This window comes from Takifugu rubripes, chromosome 15, assembly GCF_901000725.2.
Source record: "Takifugu rubripes chromosome 15, fTakRub1.2, whole genome shotgun sequence".
Taxonomy (NCBI): Eukaryota; Metazoa; Chordata; class Actinopteri; order Tetraodontiformes; family Tetraodontidae; genus Takifugu; species Takifugu rubripes.
Genome location: NC_042299.1, coordinates 190297 through 212580, shown reverse-complemented (window position 1 = coordinate 212580; position 22284 = coordinate 190297). Strand labels below are relative to the sequence as shown.

Below are 22284 nucleotides of genomic sequence, written 5' to 3'. Positions count from 1 at the left end.
TGTCTGGCCTGGCCTTCGCAAGGAGGTCAGAGAATGGGCAGCAGCCTGTGTGGCATGTCAGCGTGCTAAGGTTCACCAGCACACCAAGGCACCCCTTGAACCATTCGCGATTCCAGCCAGACGGTTTGACCACGTGCATGTGGACCTGGTGGGACCCTTACCGCCATCCCACGGGTACACTCATCTGCTCACTATGGTGGATCGCACCACCAGGTGGCCGGAGGTGGTCCCTCTTTCCTCCACGACATCGGCAGACGTTGCTAGAGTATTTCTTTCGGCTTGGGTCGCACGTTTTGGCTCCCCTTCCGACATTACTTCTGACAGGGGACCTCAGTTTGTCTCGGAACTGTGGTCATCTATGGCTAGGTCCTTGGGCACACAGGTTCACCGTACCACTGCGTACCATCCTCAGGCTAACGGGCTTTGTGAATGCTTTCCCCGTTCACTCAAGGCAGCATTGCGTGCCACGCTTTGGGATGACAGCTGGGTGGATCGTTTACCTTGGGTGATGCTTGGTTTGCGTTCAGCTCCTAAAGAGGATTTGGATGCTTCGCCTGCGGAATTGGTCTTGGGACAACTGCTTCGTGTTCCAGGGGAATTTCTGCCAGAGAGTGCGCCTCCTTGTAACTTTCCTGCCGGAAGTTACTTTTCGGCTGGGCCTGCTCTGGTTCCATCCCCTGTGCTCCACTGTTTCCTGCGGTCGTTTGTACCGACGGACTTAGCAACAGCTCGTTTTGTTTTTGTACGACATGACGCCCACCGGTCACTAGAGGTAAGATCTTAAGACCGAGCCCGAGTCCGAGCCCGACACAACCCGAAATTCGGGTCGGGCTTAAAATGCGTAAAATGTCAATCATTACGTTCGGGTCGGGTCGGGCCGGGCTTCTCTCTCGCTGACTTTTTTTTAATAAATATTTGTTTATAAAAATATACACTAAAACGATGTGTGGATACTAAAAATATGTAGATTATTTTAACCTTAAAAGATCTTGCGTTTTTTCTGCCCAAAATACTATGGGATAAATTTAAATTTCGGGTTTGCTTCGGGCTCGGGCCTGCAAATCAAGTAAATTGGTCGGGCTTGGGCTGGGTCGGGCTTTAATGCCCGCGGGCCTGGGTCGGGTCGGGCTGGATTTTTTAGGCCCAATCTTACCTCTACCGGTCACCCCTTCGCCCTCCGTACGACGGCCCATTCCGGGTGCTCGAGACGGGGGCGAAGAGTTTCGTGCTCGATATGGGTGGTCGGTCGGAGCGGGTCACGTTGGATAGGCTGAAGCCGGCGCATTTGCTGGTTGGGCAGGATGTGTTGCCGGCTCAGGTCCCCCGTCGGGGCCGTCCTCCCAAGGTCCAGAATGTCCCGTCTGATGATCTTTGTTCTAATTTACAGCCTGCTGTGGACTTTGTTTCTCCTGCCTGCGACTCATCTGCGTTCCCGGAAGAGGGGCGCCGCAGCCGTTATGGCAGGCTGATTAAACCCCCTGTCAGGGACTGAAATGTAAAATTGTTATTTTTCCTTTCCCTCTTTCTGCTGTTCTTCTCCCTTCTGGGTGTTGGGGGGGGGGGGGGGGGGGGGGGGGCTGTGTGGCGGACACATTTGGGTGTATCTCACACCCAGGTGATGCATGGGGTGATGGGCGTGGTTATCCCTTGATTGGATGCACTGTTCAACGCGCCATTTAGAGTTGGTCTGCTGGTTGCAGAATAAAGACGTCTAAACCATCTGCTCTGTCCGAGTCGTTCCTCGTCCTGCCACAACAGGAACGGTTGCTGTTATTTTCAAAATAAACCTACTAGTCATAATAAAGAATTGATCTCGAATCGAAATTCATGAAAGAATTTGCAACTGGGCGCATAATATAGTTTTGAAGATTCTGGGTTGTCGAGCTACGACAGCAGGGATGCTGTGGTGTCGCCATAGTTGGTTGCCATGGTTTTATTTTGAAATAATTTACTGGAAGCACCTTTTTAAACACACACCTTCGAAGCTTCAACCATCATCGGTCACGTGACACTGGTATTTTGATACAAGCTCCGACACAGTGTTTCGAATCACTCCGCTTCGGGAAGAGTGACACAAGCTCCGAAGCCTGGGTATCATTTGCCCATCACTACAAATCCATCACGTGTGTTCTCCCTCATTTGTCTGAGCCCTGAGCTGGTTCATGACAAAATGGGGGCTCGTCCAATCGACTAGGGAAAGGATTTGATTTAGAGGGAGGAATACACTTTAGGTGATGGTGTCAGTGCTTAGTTTTGATTAAGTTTTGTGTTCAAGTTTTTCTGGTGTTTTTGGAGTCTCACCCCCTGGTAGGTTTATCCCATGGGTTCTGTGTAGGGAACCTGTGGTGGCAACATTGATGTGGTGGTGAAAGTGAGTAGAGCTATATGCTCAGGTTCACGTCCAGGGGTTCCTGGAAGTGGCTGCATAGCAGGTGCTTTCCAGCCCCGCTGGGTTCTGTGATTAAAAGCCTCTCACCGGTAACTGCTTGAAGACTAGGGTTGAGCTTAGTTAGGAAGATTGTTCCAGTCTATCCAGTCTGGTTTCCTTGGTGGAGGAGTTTGTTCAGTCTCCCACTGAGAAGTTCTTGGACCAATGTACCAAAGATCAACTTTTGAAAATTGCTGAGCACTTTGGAATTGAAATCACAGGTAAAAAGCTGAAAGAAACGGTAAGGGTGGCTGTGAAGTTGATTGAAGATAAAATATTGGTAACTAAGGAGCTGAGTAAAAAATCTTTGTTCATGCCATCAGCTAGGGTGGAGTCTTTAACATTTGAGCAACAAAAAGAACTTCTGAGGTTACAATTTGAACATGAAACTTTTAAACAGAATAGGGAATTGGAAATGGAAGTCAAGAGGCAGAAAACTGAGAGGGCTAAAGTTGAACTAGAGCAATGTCGACTAGATCTGTTAAAGGAAGGAAAGCTGTTAAATACTGGTTCTGTTCCAGAGAAGTGTGCTTTTGATGTACTAACTAATTTGCGTTTGGTTCCAAGCTTCACAGAGAGGGATCCAGATCTTTTTTTCCCTTATTTGAGAGAGTGGCAGAGACCAGGGGTTGGTCTGATGATGATCGCACCCTCCTTCTTCAGTGTGTTCTGATTGGCAAGGCACAGGAAGCTTATGCCTCACTTTCCAAATCAGAGGGCGAAACTATGACCATGTCAAGGCAGCGGTGTTGAGAGCATACGAATTGGTCCCTGAAGCTTATAGGCAGCGCTTTGTTCGAAAACAGGATACACAGACTCATGTGGAATTTGTGCGTGAGTTGGACACTCAATTTAATCGTTGGTGTGTTGCATCTGGCGTTGAAACCTTGAACAACTGAATAACCTAATTATTCTTGAGCAACTAAAAAGCTGTGTGCCTGGCAGTATATCTACCTTTATAAATGAAAGAAAGGTTAAAGTTCCTCAAGAAGCAGCTGTGCTAGCTGACGAGTATGTTTTGACTCATAAGAGCCATTTCCCCCCTGGGAGGCTGGAGTCAGTTTCACCCCCCTGGGTTGAACGTCCGTCTTGGAAAAGGTCTGAAGATGGTACTACTTGTAATTATTGCAAGCGTAAGGGTCATTGGAAAAATTAGTGCTGTAGCGGTCACTTGTATCTCATAATTCTCTACAGCTGTTCATGTACTCAAATATCATAATTCACCATTATTGTTCATATCTGTTCCATTGCCATAGTCCTATTGAGCATTTTGCCATGTATGAGTTCCTCACTCGCTCGCACTATTTGCCGACAACTAAGTCGGGTAATTTGGCACGGCCCCTTTAACGGACCGTGGGAGTTTAATGGCAGAGGGGTGTGGTTTTCCCGCTCGCTCTTGTTTCTTTTTCTACCTGTTGTTGATTTAATAAAAGGCACACACGATTGTGTGTCAATAGTAATTTAAGTTGTATTGCCTTTACTTTGCAAACGCAACAGTCCACAATTAGGTTGTTTTGTTATCACACGACCCCGTCCCCATTATCTTAAGAGAATATAAAAGAATGAGTGGAGACAGAAGAGAGAATGAGACGTTTCTGGCGCGTGTCGCTCTTGATTTAGTGTTTATTTTTGCAGTAAACTTAAAGGAGGCCTTTTCAATTTATGTTTGATTAAATTTAAGCTGATATTCCATTCTTGACATCTTTAAATTTACAGTATTCATGGGAGTTTTATTTGGTCATTTTGCTTCTTTTTATTTCCTATTTCCTACATTTATTCATAGTTTTTATTAGATTGCAATAAATCCTATAACATTGAACAGACTGACTAAAGTCAAATGACCTGCGGTTCCCACCGATAGCCGTCATTCTGATGGGTTTTTGCTGGCTGCAGCTGAAATATTCCAATGCTCCATGTCACAGAGACAGGAAATACTAAACCCTAAAGATTCTGAAGGCATGATGTAAAATAGTAACGTATAATACAGACATTTGAAGAGACAATTAAGAGAATGTTTTCATGCTCATAAGAGTGGCCGAGGAGCCATTTAGAACTTTATAAAGATGCATTGTGTGATACCAGGAACTAATTTAACTTCAAGGCGAAGCTGCTTCTGCTTTGTCGACCATCGACTGATCTCCTGAAAGTCCACCAGCGCTTTTTAAAAACTGGATTTTTCATCTATGGAGGGAGTAGACGGCAGATGTTTCCACAGATGCTCTTCACCAGTGGTCAGTGAGTGATGCAGCAGATGAGCGGGAGTTGACTGGCTTCAACCAGCTACGTCTCAATGTCTCCAGCCCATAGTGTGGATTCTCTACGAGATCAGACAGCAGCTTCACTCTTGAACCCTGCAGCTGGTTCCAACTCAGGTCCAGTTCTCTGAGATGGGAGGGATTGGACCTCAGCGCCGAGGCCAGAGAGTCACAGCTGATCTCTGATAAACTGCACTCAATCAATCTGAAAAATGCAGGATGAGGTTATACGGTGCAGGTCTGCATGTTATCTGCGTCAGTACTAAACCTACGTTAGTTCTTAGTTGGGTCAGACCTGAATTCACGATATTCCAAGGAATGTTTTTAATGTGGTGCATCACAGCAGTGTTGAGAACAGCCTCACTTCACCATCTTAGCAGCTGGTATATAGGTAGAAAAATGAAGACTGACCTGAGCCTCTCCAGTTTACAGTTTGGACTCTCCAGTCCAGAACAGAGCCGCTTCACTCCTGAATCCTGCAACTTGTTGTGGCTCAGGTCCAGAACCCTCAGATGGGAGAGGTTGGACTTCAGAGCTGAGGCCACAGAATCACAGCTGGTCTCTGATAACCAGCAGCCTCTTAGGCTAAAATAACAATTATTTTGAGAGAAGACAAATAAAAATCAACATGTACCAGAGCAAAACACAGCTTCCAAGCAACAAACCTCTGGACCTGCACCGGCTTATCTGCCGCATGTTCCTATTTTGGGTTCTTTCAGGGGGGTTGGACAAGATCTACAGCGTATGTAAAGTGTGTGTCGGTCAAAATACCTTCCAAGTTTGTGAGAGCACATTTCTCAATAGCACTCAACTCTTGTCAGGAGTTGGGACAAAGCGACCCACTCCTGATAGCTTGTGGGCGATGCTGCAGCGACCCTGCAATCCCTACACTCTCTGGTGAAACCAAATCAAAGGTTTTAGACACTGCTGGATGCTGGAAGGGTGGCTATAGTCTGGACGCATCGTTCCCCTGACTGCACATTTCTCCAACAATGATTGGCAGCTGGTGTCACTTGTTCTCCAGATGAGAGAAGGAAAGAGAGCCCCCCCACAGTGTGTTTGATTGCCCCACTGCAAGCTCAATGCTGCCAGAAAACATTGCAGGAGCATCAATTCCCCTCAGGGCATCAACAAGGAGCTCAGGAAAAGGTGCAGCTGCCACCTACTAGAGACAAGCACACTGAGCTGAGATTCAAAGCCCTCTCCTCCCAAGAGAAGAGCTTGTTTGTTGGAGGCTCTTCTGGGCGATACCTGGTGCCACAGCTCCAGCTCAGCCCGTCTCTGGAGCTGAGGTGGAGCTTAGCAAGTTTCATGGTTCTCCACCACTTCCTCTCGCTGAGGACCTTCTCATCTGGTGGTTTCTGCTCCACCTTCCAAGTTGAGCAGGTGATACTTCTGCATTCCTGCCACCAGTGTCTCTGCAGAAAGAGTCTTATGGATGGAAACCTTTTTAAAATGGTTGCATTGTGTAGAATCGGTGCAGAATCAACTTGTTGACTTCTGATTTGGACTCCAATGGAAGTGAGGTGCAACAATTGTGGATGCTGAAAGCTTCAGATCTTCATGAAGGTTTCTGTGGTTGGACTGACCTGCTGCCCCTTTAAGAGGGAGGCAGGTTTGGGCTTCTGGCTGGAATGAAGCCACCTCAGATGAGAATGACTGCAGGCTTTCGGTACCAAGGTTTAACAGGGGGCTCACTTCACACTTGGGCTTTTCTCTTTTTTGGGATGGCTTTTCTCAGGAGAGAAGGGGCATGGCACACTGCAGCAGCTTTCTTTTTGGGGTTTGCTAGTTTTCCTTCTGATCTTTAAAAGACAGGAAGAACCATTTTTGATTGGTCTGAATGTTTGGGCGGTTTTGTGGCCAGCCTAAAATAAAACAAGACAAATCTACAACTGATACTTCCTTTCTAGTCATTGATGACCATCCTCACATGGGACAGATTTCCACAACCAATTTAATACTGCAAATCTGTCCTGTGTGGTCTTTTTTCTGAGAACTGTAACACTACGTTTATAACAAAGATCAAACATGGAAACAGTTATTGTCTAACTAGTTACACCTGGGAAAGTACTGGATCATCTCTGACTGACCTGAGAGTCTCCAGCTCACAGAGAGGATCCTGGAGAAAACCACAGAGCAGCTTCACTCCTGGATCCTTCAGCTGGTTATAGCTCAGGTCCAGAACCCTCAGATGGGAGGGATTGGACCTCAGCGCCGAGGCCAGAGAGCCACAACTGATCTCTGATAACCTGCAGTCACTCAGCCTGGAAAAGGAATAAATGGGGCAAATAAAAACACATTTCTAAATCTGAAAGTGAAGAGAAAAGCAGAAAATGTAAAGAAATTTAGAAAAGACCAACAGAGGCCTCCTGACCTGAGCGTCTCCAGTCTGCAGTTTGGATGCATCATTCCAGAAGACAGGAACTTTACTGCGGCATCTGTCAGGCTTTGGTTCTCTCTTAAGATCATCTCCCGTAGATGAGAAGGGTTTGACGTCATTGCTGAGGCCACAACTTCCCAATGACTCTTTGAAAGAAAACTACCAGACAGTCTGTTGTGTGTGAAACAAAAATAGTGAGTCAAACTTTGGGATTTCTCATCAACTTATCTGAGAATCTACCTCAACACAAATGTAGCTCATTTCCTGGAAAAGCTAAATTCAACACCGTAGAGCAACAGTTTGAACGACCATCAGATCTGAAATGCAACTGAATTATTCTCAACATTTGTCTTATTTTAGAACAGCTCATAATTACTCAATATTTAAAATGATTGTAGCAAATGGTTTAAAGAAACGTGCATCTTTTTATCTGTCTATCGGCTCTTTGGATATTTTGCATTTCATCCAATTTGTACGATGGTGCGTCAAGTCTTAATTCAGCGATCCGATCGATGACATCAGAGTCTCTGGTTGCATCGATTGCCCTCAGCTTCTGTTCTATCTGCCTGTTTCCCTTCAAATCATTTTCACTGCACCTTTTGTTGCTAGTGATGGAGTTGCCACCTAACGGGTGTGGAAAGGCTCAAACAACTTTGTGGGTCACATAAAGGCTCCAAACGGAACCGCCACAAAGACCTAAAACACCCATTTAAACCAACGAGGCCGGCTGTTTTTACGTTGAACAAATGAAGCAAAATAGTCACGTGTCATTAGTTAAAATGTGTTTTTCTGTCGTTAGAATACGATGTATACAAACAAACAAAAGTGATTTAATGACATGACAGTAATTTCATGATAGTCAGTTAACTTGTGGCTCCTATTATTCCTGCCTTATGTTGGTTTGTCTGGATTGACCTTTGAACTTATATCCAGCCAGTGTTGAACATTTCTGGATGAATTGTTGTTGTTTTAATTTATGGACGCTGCAATGGAGATAAAGAATTGAAGGAATGACCACTGGAGGGGGTATTGCTACCTGACATGATCCACTCGCTTGATTTAAACGCCGATGTCCGGCCCCAGAAATCTTTACTTACTCGGCCTTCCTGCAGTTCCTCACAGCTGGAATCAGGCGACGTCGTCCCTCCTCTGAGGTGTTGTACTGCAGCAGGTTCAGCTCATCCAGAACCTCCTCTGACATCTGCAGCAGGTAGGCCAGAGCTGAACAGTGGATCTCTGACAGTCTCCTCTTTGATTTCTTCTCTGACTTCAGGAACTCTTGGATCTCCTGATGGACTGACTGATCCTTCATCTCCATCAGACAGTGGAAGATGTTGATGCTTCTGTCTGGGGAGATTCCACCACTGTTCACCTCCTTCAGGTTGTTGAGGACCTTCCGGATGGTTCCTGGGTGGCTGTTCCTCTGATCCAACAGTCCACCCAAGATCCTCTGATTGGACTCCAGAGAGAGACCATGAAGGAAGCGAACAAACAAGTCCAGGTGGCCATTTTTACTTTTGAGAGATTTCATTAGTGCTCTCCTGAGGAAGTCATCAAGAGATGTGGCTGGATCGTCATTAAACAACCATGAAAACCAGGAAAAGGGAGTTGGTTTCAAATATTCTAGGAACTGATTTATAACCACTGTGTCTTTCCTGGTGTAACGGTGGAACATGTAGACGGCAGCCAGAAACTCCTGAATGCTCAGATGAACAAAGCAGTAGACTGATTTCTGGAAGATCACACTCTCTCTCTTGAAGATCTCTGTACAAACTCCTGAGTACACCGACACCTCGGAGACGTCCAGTCCACATTGCTCCAGGTCTTCTGAGTAGAACATGATGTTTCCTTTCTCCAGATGTTCAAACGCCAGCCGACCCAACTTCAGAAGGAGTTCTTTATCAGCCTCAGTCAGTTTCCCTGGTCTCTGCTTTCCTCCATACTTCTGCTTCTTCCTCTTTATCTGAACCCTCAGGAAGTGTGAGTAGAGGTCAGTCAGGGTTTTGGGCAGCTCTCCTCTCTGGTCTCTGGTCATCATGTCCTCCAGAACTATAGCAGTGATCCAGCAGAAAACTGGGATCAGACACATGATGTGGAGGCTCCTGGAGGCCTTGATGTGTGAGATGATTCTCTTGGACAGATCTTCATCACTGAACCTCCTCCTGAAGTACTCCTCCTTCTGGGAGTCAGTGAAGCCTCGTACTTCTGTGATCCTGTCAACACACGAGGGAGGAATCTGATAGGCTGCTGCAGGTCTGGAGGTGATCCAGATGAGAGCTGAGGGAAGCAGGTTCCCCTGGATGAGGTTCACCAGGAGCACCTCAACTGACGATACTTGTGTGACATCAGAGATGAGCTGATGGTTGTTGAAACCCAGTGAAAATCTGCTTTCATCCAGGCCATCAAAGATGAACAGAAGCTTCCAGACAGTCAGATCTTCTGCTCTGATCTTCTGTAATGTTGGATGGAAAACATGAAGCAGTGAGAGAAGACTGTGCTGCTCATCTCTGATCAAGTTCAGCTCCCTGCATGAGAGCGGAAGCACCAGACTGATGTCTTGGTTCTCCAAACCTTCTGCCCAGTCCAGACTGAACTTCTGCACTGAGAAGGTTTTTCCAACGCCGGCGACACCGTTGGTCAGAACCACTCTGATGTGTCTCTGTTGCTCAGATAAGACTTTGAAGAGGTCCTGGCACTTGATTGGAGTGTCCTGGATGTTCTTCTTGGAGGTTCTCTCAAGCTGTCTCACCTCATGTTGTGTGTCCACCTCCTCACTTTGTCCCTCAGTGATGTAGAGCTCAGTGTAGATCTTGTTCAGCAGGGTTCCACTTCCTGCTTCATGAGTTCCTTCAGTCACATGTTCACATCTTCTCTTCAGACTCATCTTATGACCTTCTATCACCTCCTGCAGATCACCTCCTGAACATAAGTAAACCAATGATTTCCATCTATAATAAATCATCAACACAACTCCAAATTCGTGACATCACAAGTTAAATCTCATATTGAACAGTTTTACTTTGTTTGGGCTTCATTTCAGCATCTCCAGATCTGCTTCCAGATTGTGAACAAGAGGACTCTCCTGGTGGAGCTGCCTGGTCCCAGTTTGATAGGATGTGCTCCCCCCTCTCACTATGAAACACATCTCTATTAGTCCTTTGATTTATAGGATGAAAGAACCTGATCAAGACTCAATATTGTTCCAGCATTTATGTCTGAATTCATCTTTCAGTTTAAACCTGATTCTTGTTTCTAATCAACAATATTCACATTAAGTCTGTAACTATATGACTGTCTGAGGTTTAAGTGTTAAACATCTCCAATAATAAACTCACAACCTGCTGCTGTTAATGTGACTAACAGGTGCCACACAAACACATCATCACGCTTTAGTTTTCTTACATTTCCTCTGAACTTCTGAAGTCTATTTGTCCATCTTTGGACCGGTCACTCTTCAGGGACACCCAGCTGGGCACTGTGGACTCTGCTCTGTCCTCGTCCATCCTGAGGAAACATCAGAAATAGTGATGAGACTGTGATGAAGGTAAATAATCTGGAGAGGTTGGAGTTCAATAATCCCAATTCACTGCATTTTTATCAAACAGGAACATTTCTAATCCATTCTGGATAACAACTGAATCAATAAATCAATGATGTCTCTGTATAATTTTCATGTTTTCAGAGTTTAAGCTGCTTTTTTTAACTGTTCCCTGCAGTGAGAAAAGAACTGGCACCTTTTCCAGCCCCTCATCCTGCAGCACTGAATGTGCTCTAAAGTTCTTTCCAGAGCAAACGTCTCTGCACTTGCAGCAACATGTTGTAGTCATGGATCCGTGAGGAGAACCGGATACAGGAAACGCCCCCACTTTGATCCCAAACCCAACTGGTGGCCAACGGTGGTCTGGCAACGACGGGGACGCTGGTCCATCGGGCCGACAACACTGGTTTTCCACAGGCCAACATGGTGAAAGGACTGTGCACCGTTTCATTTTAAAGAGCTGATCAATTTCATTTTTCACGATAGTGGAGGCTAATACCCACAAAATTATGTTTTGTGTGGTTGTGAAATGTTCTAAGGCAGAGTTATGTGGTTCAGAAAACCTTACTTTAAAGGTGAGCCTTGAGGTCCAATACCGAAGTTTAAAGGGTTCTCTTTGGACCAGTCGCTCTTCAGGGACACACAGCTGGACACTGTGGACTCTGCTCTCTCTTCCTCTTCCATCACACATTCGCTCATTTTTAAATGTGAGTCTAAACGGTTAAGCAGGAACAGTCTGCTGACACAGAAAAGAAGATTAAAGAACATGATTCTCAGCATGAAGACAAGCAGAGGTCTGTCCAATGACGTGTTGTCGGCTCATTCACATCAAAATCTATTATATGATGTCACCCTGTACAACATACAGGCCACATATATATTGGAAAAAAGTTTTGGGACATCTTAAAAATTTACACCATGTTAAATATAAAACAGTTGTGGAAAAAATGTTTCTCCTGGGTGTTTCAGAAGGTGCGGTGGCATCAGACGGACGCACACAAATACAAATGAAATCATTTTTATCTGGTTATGGTTTACAAGAAAACCTAAATTCTTTCAAGATGTCAGTTCTCAACATTAAATTCAACAAATAAGATGAGAATGCATTTAAAACTAAACAGAAATCCGTCATCACATCATCAAAGTGGGTCAAATGCAGCATCATCTTCTGTCATCTCAGACAGGATTCCAAGAAGAGGATCTTCATTTTCAACAACGCACCTTGACATCTCATCATGGCTCGTCTGTCAGATTACAAGCAGCTTTTTTTGATCAGGCGCATCATGTTTCTCACCAACACATGATGGTGCTGGAAAAAACATTTGTAGCCTGACCTAGAGGTCAAAACTCTGCATGGCGTGCACAGCTACTAGTTGCAGCTGGTGGTTGTGGCGGAGGAGATCCCAAACATATCTAGCAAGCTTGTTTTGGAGCAGAGCTTGTCCACCACCTCTGACCCCACTCATCACAGAAGTCCCACCATATCCATGGCCAGGTGTGTTGGCAGCATTGGAGCCAGCCTCAGGAAAAAGGTGTGTCAATATCTCAGAAGTGATGATCAAGTTGACATGACCCAACAGAAGTCAAGCAACCCAACATGCTGAATAGAATAGATGACACACAGCAAAGGGCAAAAAACACCCAATTCTGCTCAGACTGATCTGATCTGACCACATGTTCAGGACCAAAAATATCAAAACACCATGGGTTTAGGTTTCCTTTCGTTTTCTTGACTGCTTCATTCAAAACAGAACAAATTTCATAAATCCATCATAACAAATTCATATTCCACAAAGAACCAGTTGTTAAAACAATCAAATGGAATGCCTTGATCTCTCCCTCTTTCCATACTCTCCTTTTTTAAATAAAGGATTGATTGTCCCCTGGTGGAGGGACAAAGAGAGGAGGCTAAAACTGTCGCGTTTGTGTCCCTCTTTCCGTGGATTTTTCCACTAACTGCAAATAATATTGTGACTTATTGTGAGTATTAAAATGTGCTTCCTCAACCTCTAAAATGTTGGCTCAGGGTTAGCGGAAAACGCAGTTAGAAACACGCTACAAAGTTTGATCATCCGTCACAACATTCCCGTCCACCAGCCGCAATGTGCGTCCGAAACACGCGCACGCTCATTGCGCACACGCAGGTTATTAAGCCGCATCTCGCAGCGGAACATTGATTCGAGACGACAGCAGTGAAAGAACCAAATGCTACCTGAATATTAGAGGTTTTCCATCAGGGCTCGGTCACTCAAGATGGAGCCCGAAGTTGAGAACTTTCACTTTCGCTTCTTCTTCCTCTACACGTCACGTGTTCGTGGTTGGATCGCGTCATATTCAGCACAAGCGCCTCTCTTCAGAACAATTTGGTCCACGTTTGAACTGAAATACTGGGAAACAACTGGAGTTTGTCTGACAGATGTTCGTTTTTGGCTGCGGAATCAAACTGGGTCAACTTTTTGATCTATAGGATCCCCTCTGGTTCAAAGTGTCCCTATAGGATATTGACAGTTCTGACCTTTTGGGGGCTGCACACACCTCTTAATGGTGACGGCACCAACGGAGCTGATCCAGTTGTCATCAGCTGGCCAGTCTGACTCCAGCTCATTAGGGGAAATTTGCTGATCTGGAGGAGAAGCTTTCAAAACTTGACGGGCTGGGGGGGAATGACTGTAATTTTGGAATCAGCGTGCCAATTTGATTTTTAATCAGAATAATTTAGAATAATTTCAACAGGATATTTTCAAATGTGTCCCCAGTGGAGCTGCCAACTGAATATGGTGACCTGCTCCTACACACAGAAATCCGATGGCTCAGCAGGGGACAGATTCTGCTTCCTTTTTTGTCCCTTTTGAGTGAAATAAAAGAGTTCATGCAGTCCAGAGGGGAAGACGCCGCGCTGCTGGAGGACACTGGCTGGACACTGGACCTTGCATTTTTAATGGACATTACTGGGAAACGGAACAGTTTGAACTGGGAGCTGCAAGGCAAAGGTGAGACTGTTGCTGAGAGGATCAGTGCTGTAAATGCATCTAAAGCCAAGATGAACATTTTCTCTGTGCATTTCCAGACAAAAGGTGCTGCACTTCCCCTCAGTGCAGATGGTGCTGAGAGACAACGCTTCTGCATGTGAGGCTTTGGACTAAAGCGCAGAAAAGGGCTCTCAGCTCATAAAAAGACTTGGGCAAGAGTTTGAGAACAGGTTTTGGGACCTGGATCAGCTTGAGCCATGTGTGTCCTTCATTTCTAACCCTTTCATGAACGTGGACATATCATGCATTGCTCAGCAGTTCAGTGCAACCTTCAGCCTGGATGCTGCACAGATGCTAATTGAAATTGGAACATTGTGAAATGAGCTGCAGCTCAAAGCCTCTCAGGCTGCACCAAACTTTTGGTGCCTTGTTGACACAGAAAAGTACAGTGGTGTATGTACAGCAGCTATGAAGGTTGCAAGCCTTTTTGGGTCGACCTCTCTTTGTGAATCAGCCTTTTCTGACATGAACTTCATCAAGAACCAACACAGAAGACGCCTCCCTGATGCACATCTGCCAGACTCACTCAGAGCTGCACTGTCAAGTTCCCCACCAGAGGACAACACACTGGTAACCGCAGCAACGCCAGGCTCCCCCCCAACGGACAAAGAAACGGACACCAGATTTGGTGTCTCCTTCAGAATTTGTTAAATGTGTTTGTAAAATGGAACAATTGTTTAGGTTAAAATGTTCATGTGAAAAAATCTGCAGACTGAAGTGTGAAGTTCAAAACGTAATCAGATTTATTTTAAAATCTGAAAGTTTATCTTTGTATTTTACATGATTTATTATTTGTACAAACGTGGTGCAAAGTAATTCATGATTTGTTAAAAAATGTCAGTGGCTGGTAAAAATGGGACATTGTGATTTCCTAGGACTGTTGGAGAAGTGATCATTTTAAAATGGTTTGAACATTTATTTCAATTTGAAAAACACTTGCACTAAGACAAAATATAGAAATAAAGTGTTGCATATTGATATTGATCTGTTCCCGATCTTGTTAAATCATTGTTGATATTGATTGTGAGAAATCATTAACATGATCAGTGTCTTTGCAGAGATGAATACCATTAACTATTAATAATGACATTTAGTTAAAGGTAAATTGAGCAAATTGGCTATTTCAGAAGTGTGTATCAAACTGGTGGCCCTTCACATGATTCAGGACCCAGGAAGTAGCTCTCTGTCTCAGAAAGGTTGGTGACCCCTGTGCTACAGAGTCAAGTTTAGAGGAGAAATATGCTATTGGCTTCATTTTAGCTCCACTGTTGAGCTCAGACTGAGGTCATCAAATGTCCTGTGCCATCAACCATCTGAACCAAAGGTTTGCTGTAATCTGGCAAAGCTAAAGCTGTGCTCCACACCAAGGCTTGCTTCATGTCACAGAAGGCCGTTTCTGCATTTTCAGTCCAATTTAGTGGAGAAGTCATTTTTAAGTTTCCAAACATCAGTCTTTGCAACGGTGCTGTAATTTCAGCATAATTTGGCCCCCAGTTGCAACAATAATTAGTCCTAAAAAGGACATCATTTGCTTTGTAGTCTGGTTTCGGAGCTTGCAGAGTAGCTGTTTTATGGCCCTCTATGATAGTGGGATGGACACCGTCTCTCCTAATCAGACCAGGTTTTCCCCAAAAAGTGCTCCAACTGTCTACAAAGGCCACCTGGTTTTCGGGGCACCGCCGTGACAGCCAGCGACGACATGCGGCTAAACATCTCCTCGCTGGCCAGGTTGGGGAGGGGACCAGAGAATGCTCCGGAGTCCCACATCGTTTTAGCGTAGTTGCACACCGACTCCAAGTTACCGTATTTTCCGGACTATAAGCCGCTACTTTTTCCCTAAACTTTAAACACTGCGGCTTATTCTATGGTGCGGCTTATTTATGGATTTTTCTTCCACCGCTAGGGGCGCTCTAATCGGAACTAGAATCAAAACTAAGAAAAATCAACGCAAAGAAGAAAACGCTACTTTTTCTTTAGCAGATAGAACACGGACGACAAATTACCAACTGTTAATTGTTTTCAAATCCTCGCCCCTTCATCATGGAACCCACACGAAGAAGTTCGTATGATGCAGGTTTTAAGTTGAAGGCCATTGATCTAGCTAGCCAGGAAGGAAACCGCGCTGCTGCACGCAAGCTTAGCGTTAATGAATGTATGGTGAGACGTTGGAGGCGGCAGCGGGAGGAGCTAATGCAATGCCCAAAGTCGAAAAAAGCTTTCAGGGGACATAAAAGCAGGTGGGCTGAACTTGAAAATGTCCTGGAGGACTGGGTGAACACACAGCGAGCAGGTGGCCGAGGTGTTTCCACTCTACAGATCCGACTTAAAGCCAAAGCAATCGCCCGCAAAATGAATATTGAAGATTTCAAAGCGGGGCCGTCATGGTGTTTCAGATTCATGAAACGTAAAAACCTGTCCATCAGGACACGGACCACTCTCTGTCAGGAACTCCCCCCTGACTATCAGGAAAAAATTAAAAACTTCCACAAATTCGTTGAAACAAAGATCCAAGAACATTCCATGGGACCAGACGACATAATAAATATGGACGAAGCACCTTTGACGTCTGCTCTGCCTCTGACCAGGACTGTTAACAAGACAGGCGCATCATCCGTGTTGTTGAAAACAACAGGCCACGAGAGAACGCACTTCACCTGCGTTCCGGCATGCACGGCATCCGGACAACAACTTCCACCACTGGGGATTTATAGTGGCATCGTGGTCAAAGTTAACACCAAAGGGGGGATGATGGAAGGCCTGATGAAGGAATGGTTAACGGAGTGCTACAGCAAGCGCGCAGGAGGAGTTTTTCACCGGAAAAAAGCACTGCTTGTTTTGGATAGCATGAGGACCCACATCACAGATTCTGTGGAAGCAGCGATCACCAAAACAAACTCTACAAACTCACAGAGCAGCGCAGAGCAGCACAGAGCAGCAAGGAGCCTCACAGAGCAGCGCAGAGCAGCACAGAGCCTCACAGAGCAGCACAGAGCAGCACAGAGCCTCACAGAGCAGCACAGAGCCTCACAGAGCAGCGCAGAGCAGCACAGAGCAGCACAGAGCCTCACTGAGCCTCACAGAGCAGCACAGAGCCTCACAGAGCAGCACAGAGCCTCACAGAGCAGCACAGAGCCTCACAGAGCAGCACAGAGCCTCACAGAGCAGCACAGAGCCTCACAGAGCAGCACAGAGCAGCACAGAGCAGCTCAGAGCAGCTCAGAGCCTCACAGAGCAGCACAGAGCAGCACAGAGCCTCACAGAGCCTCACAGAGCAGCACAGAGCCTCACAGAGCAGCACAGAGCAGCACAGAGCAGCACAGAGCCTCACAGAGCAGCACAGAGCCTCACAGAGCAGCACAGAGCCTCACAGAGCCTCACAGAGCAGCACAGAGCCTCACAGAGCAGCACAGAGCAGCACAGAGCAGCACAGAGCAGCACAGAGCAGCACAGAGCAGCTCAGAGCAGCACAGAGCAGCACAGAGCCTCACAGAGCAGCACAGAGCAGCACAGAGCCTCACAGAGCAGCACAGAGCAGCACAGAGCAGCACACACCAGCACAGAGCAGCACAGAGCCTCACAGAGCCTCACAGAGCAGCACAGAGCCTCACAGAGCAGCACAGAGCCTCACAGAGCAGCACAGAGCCTCACAGAGCAGCACAGAGCCTCACAGAGCCTCACAGAGCTTCACAGAGCAGCACAGAGCCTCACAGAGCTTCACAGAGCAGCACAGAGCAGCACACACCAGCACAGAGCCTCACAGAGCAGCACAGAGCAGCACAGAGCCTCACAGAGCAGCACAGAGCAGCACAGAGCCTCACAGAGCAGCACAGAGCCTCACAGAGCAGCACAGAGCCTCACAGAGCTTCACAGAGCAGCACAGAGCAGCACAGAGAGATATGAAGTGCAGTGAACAAACCCTCAAGAGACCATGAAAAAATACTTAAGTGATGAAAAGAAAGGCGGAGAGAGACGGAGATGATGAGACAAACGAAAGTCTCCTGAAAGCTCAGACGAGGAAATCTGACGAAGCCTTTATAGCGCTTGGCTTCACTGCGACTACGGTGGGAGACGAGGAAAGACCGGTGTGTTTACCGTGTCTACAAATGTTGGCATTTTTTATTTTTCTATCTATCTATTCAGTAATTGAACAGAACTCATTTAGTCCTTATCTTTCAGGATCTTAGTGTCCCGGATGACTTCCTGTCACCATCGGATGAGGACCTGGGCAGCGACCACGTCCCTTCATCATCTACAGCAGCGCTGCTCATTACATCAATCGCCATCTACCGGTCGATCGCGGCGTGACATTAAAAATATCAGCCTATCATTCATCCCGTCACTTGATTGACATACAGGGCAGCCAGTCAGATGACAACTGAACTTTGACCTTTAGGTCACCGCTCATGCGCAAACAACGGCGCTAAGCTATTCAGCCAATTATCTCTGATTTTAAGCCACCGCTAAAGCTTCTGGTCATCAAAATGACTGAGGGAGCGGGACCAAGTAAGAAGACAAAAACAGATCACTTTCATATGGGCCAGTGCAAACACCTACTTTCTACCTGAAGATGATGAAGTCCAAAAAGCGTTGCACCATGACTGATGAACATCTGCCCCCCTGGTCTACAGTGTGCACAGACATGCGTAGGTCCATGTGGAATTCCTTCCCCAAACTGAGATGTTGCTGCTCGTGCGATGGAGCTTACAGGAACACTGGCGATGTTCACAGGAATGCTGAAATTCCTCTATTTCCTTTTTAGAGTTGGCTCGTTTGTACTGGACACACTGATGAATATCTTTGTCTAAAATCAGGATCATTCCAATATGTGGTTTGACTTTATACTCCTGGTCATGAGCATATTGAGATTTCAGATATGCTTGAAGCTTTTGCCTGTGTTCTACAGCCGATGCAGATTTCGATCTGAGATTAGATTTGATGTTTTGTCTGTACAGTGGGACCTCTACTTACCAAATTAATTGGTTCCGGAAGTTGTTTCAATGTAATTGCCCTAATCCGTTCCAAGCCCCCAAAAATTCGGACATAATATTTTTTAGAAATCATAAAAATGCATCAAAACATGTAACAAATACATGTTAGAATCAGATTTTTGGATGGTGGGAGCAGGAGGGTTGGGCAGGAATTTGAGGCTGTGGAGGCGTCTGTACTTTCTGAATCAGACAGAATAGAGAACTGTCAAAGTTGTAGGAAACAAGAATCCCAAATTTGAATGGAGTTGGAGCAGAATACGTATGTCACCTTGGATGGAGGAGAGCGTGTTGGGGAAAACGGGTCATCACTCAGCCACATGGGGGGGGTGACAGGAGTCTGTTTATGATGAAATGGATTCTTAACATTCATGGAATCAACATCCATGACAAAGATTCCAGAGGAAAAAGCTGACTGTTGTCACAGAAGAGTCTGTGGGCGTGTGAAGAGCCGCCGTCCTGGACCGCTTGTCTGGAATGGCAAGACGAGCATAAATCTGGAAAAGGAGAAAAGTCTGTTGGGTTTTTAACAAGGATTTTAGTTTTAAAAGATAAAAACATGTCCTCGTGTTTTGGGTATTTCTCAAATAGGCTTCAACGTAATAGAGTAGCCCAAGGCCAGAGGACGGCGTGTGGATTGTTGCGGTTGACCTTTTGTACATGAGCAATAGCGGTGGGGGACGGGGGGTTAGGGTTAGGGGGGTTAGGGGGGTCTGAGAAGACAATCACAGAACAGAATTAGCACTCATCCAAGTAAATATGTAAAAGTCTGTCGGCTCCATAGGTGTGGCAGCTGGATGACTCTGAAAAGACGTAAAAGAGACTAAATTCAAATTTGACAGCGTGACTCATCCATATTGGGGGAAAAAAATAGTGGTTTCAGCACAGGGACCACCGTGGGGGGGGGGTGGACTGTTGGCAAGATCAGGGAGGGGAGCACTCTGAGAAGACAGAAAACCCTTCATGTTTTATACAAAGTGTGACCTTTGTCAATTTCTGAGTTAGTGGCGTACTTGATCTCAGTGGCGGTGGTTCCAGGTGTGGAGCCAAGTCCAAAGCTGAGACCCTGAAGTCCCTCTGGCATTGGCACAAACCCGTCTCCGACAAAAAGAATAAACAATAAGAATAAACAGTCACATGGTTGCTTTATAGGCATTGTTAAATACCTAAGTTTCAGTGCTGCAGGTGGAGCTTATATACTTTATATATAAGGACTTTATATTGTTACAGGCAGCTGTTCTTGTACCATGTGATTACACTGTCCAATGTTCCAGGTTTTTCACTGAGGAATTTATAATGGCACAAATGAATAATGGGATCGCTCATGTGACTTTAATTTTAGCAAGACGTGAAGATGTAAAAAATGGTTCTAGACACAGTTCTGAAATAAATGTTGACCTGCTGTTCTTTTCTGCTTGGTGATCTGTTAACCAACTGGGTTACTCTGTAGTAGCAAGACTGCACGATACTGAGTGGATAATACGTAAAGAAAATATGGCAACAAAGTGACATTCAGTATTATTGAATGGATTTGAAGTCCTGTGATTGCAACTCTAAGTTGAATTTAAACAATTTATTTAGTTATAGATGTATAACAATAACGGTGCAAATGTGTTGAGTTTAGGAACAATTGGCTGAAATATAAGTAGATATAATTCATTTTATTGAGTGGATCTCAATTATTTCTGTCCAGATATTTAATACTTTTCTTTCAATTTTGCTGAGATAACTGATGAATATAAATCAGTTTCAGCTAAATAATCAGTTAATCATCTTTCCCCAAATATTTAGTAAATCTTAATTACCTTTATTCAGATAATTAGTAAACATAAATCAATTTTCCTTTTGAAAGTGATTTGTTGGGTATATAACTCATCTTTTTGGCTACTATTAATAAATCCAACACATTTTAACTATTGCATTCATTAACCTGCACTTGTTTTAGTTTAAATGTAGATAATTTATTCAATACTTTTTACTAAAAGTTGCAGTGATTAAAATCTACTCAATTATATTACCTGTCACTTTGTTGCCATAATTTTTTTAAGTAATCATTGATCACAATTTTTAGAGTGTGAAAAAGAAAATAGTAAATCAGAGGAGGTGTGCCCCCTGGTATAATTCACACATCAGGACCCTCAAGCAGAAAGTGCCAAGACTGGAAAGGAAGTGGCATTCTTGTAAAATAGACAGCTATCATGTTCCCTGGAAAGACTGTCTATTAGTTTACAAAAAGGCCCTTCACAAGGCTAGAACAGCTTATTTTTCTTCTTTGATTGAGGAAAATAAGAGCAACCCCAGGTTTCTCTTCAGCACTGTGGCCAAATTAACCAAGAGTCAGTGTTTTAGATCCACGTATCCCTTCTTCCCTTAGTGGTGAAGACTTCATGAGCTTCTTCACTGATTAAGTTCTAGCTATCAGAGAGAAAGCTAACCAGGCCATCCCAACAACTGGACCATCACCAGGTGTGCTGACTGTGGGAACATACAGGGTCTCCAACGAGCCCTTAAGCTCCTTCAGCCCTATATATTTTTCTGAGGCGTCATCGCTAATTCAGAAATCCAAGACCACTACGTGTCCTTTAGATCCCATCCCAACACACCTGTTGAAGGATGTTCTACCACTGATAGGCAGTTCTATCCTGGACCAGATCAATGGTTCTTTAGTGTCAGGTTATGTACCCCGGTCCTACAAGGTGGCAGTGATTAAGCCGTTGCTTAAAAAACCATCACTGGATCCTGACGTATTAGCAAATTATAGGCCGATATCCAACATTCCTTTTATCTCTAAAGTTCTAGAGAAGGTGGTGGTGACTCAGTTACTGGAGCACCTGCAGAGGAACAGCCTGTTTGAGATGTTTCAGTCAGGCTTTAGAGATCATCACAGCACAGAAACAGCACTTTTAAAGTCACTAATGATCTTCTCATAGCTTCCGATCATGGACTGGTCTCTATGCTGGTTCTGCTGGACCTCAGTGCTGCTTTTGATCCAGTTGATCACAGCATCCTGTTACAGAGACTGGAACATGTGATTGGGATTAAAGGGACAGCACTAGACTGGTTTAGATCATACTTATCTGATAGATACCAGTTTGCTCATGTCCATGGTGTTCCCTCCTCATACAGTAGGGTTAGCCATGGAGTTCCTCAAGGTTCTGGACTTGGACCAATCCTCTTCACCTTGTACATGCTTCCCTCAGGGAACATTATTCAGCAGCATGGGATAAATGTACATTGTTAGGCTGATGACACTCAGCTTTATTTATCCATGAAACCAGAGGAGACAGAAGTTAGTGAAGCTCCAGACCTGTCTTAAAGACATAAAGTCCTGGATGTCTTCAAATTTCCTCCTCCTTAACTCAGGAAAAACTGAGGTCATGGTGTTTGGTTCTGAACCTCTCAGGGATAGATTAGATCACATGATCACTCTAGATGGGATCTCATTAACATCTAGTCTCTGTGAGGAATCTTGGAGTAACTTTTGATCAAAACCTCTCCTTCAACTCACACATTAAATTAGTCTCTAGTGCCTTTTTCCACCCGAGGAACATCAGAAAGATCAGGAAGCTACTGACCCACCATGATGCTGAAAAGTTAGTCCAGCATTTGTTACTTCCAGGCTGGACTATTGTAATTCTTTATTTCCGCAGGCGTAACAACCCCCCG

The 22284-nt window shown here is 45.1% G+C and overlaps 2 long non-coding RNA genes across 3 annotated transcripts; both read right to left on the bottom strand.

The window, feature by feature from the left end:
- Positions 1 to 10510: 10510 nt before the first annotated feature.
- On the bottom strand, positions 10511 to 12858 carry LOC115252813 (uncharacterized). 2 transcript variants are annotated; one of them, XR_003891143.1, is made up of 3 exons: positions 12817 to 12858; positions 11173 to 11317; positions 10511 to 10570 (listed from the first exon to the last, which is right to left on the bottom strand). It is a non-coding gene; the product is annotated as an uncharacterized lncRNA (long non-coding RNA). The 2 variants fall into 2 exon arrangements; XR_003891142.1 differs by having other exon boundaries at positions 11173 to 11340; positions 12817 to 12841.
- A 5624-nt stretch (positions 12859 to 18482) lies between these two features.
- Positions 18483 to 19108, bottom strand: LOC115252727 (uncharacterized). The gene is made up of 3 exons (XR_003891043.1): positions 19035 to 19108; positions 18890 to 18958; positions 18483 to 18801 (listed from the first exon to the last, which is right to left on the bottom strand). It is a non-coding gene; the product is annotated as an uncharacterized lncRNA (long non-coding RNA).
- Between the last annotated feature and the right edge of the window lie 3176 nt (positions 19109 to 22284).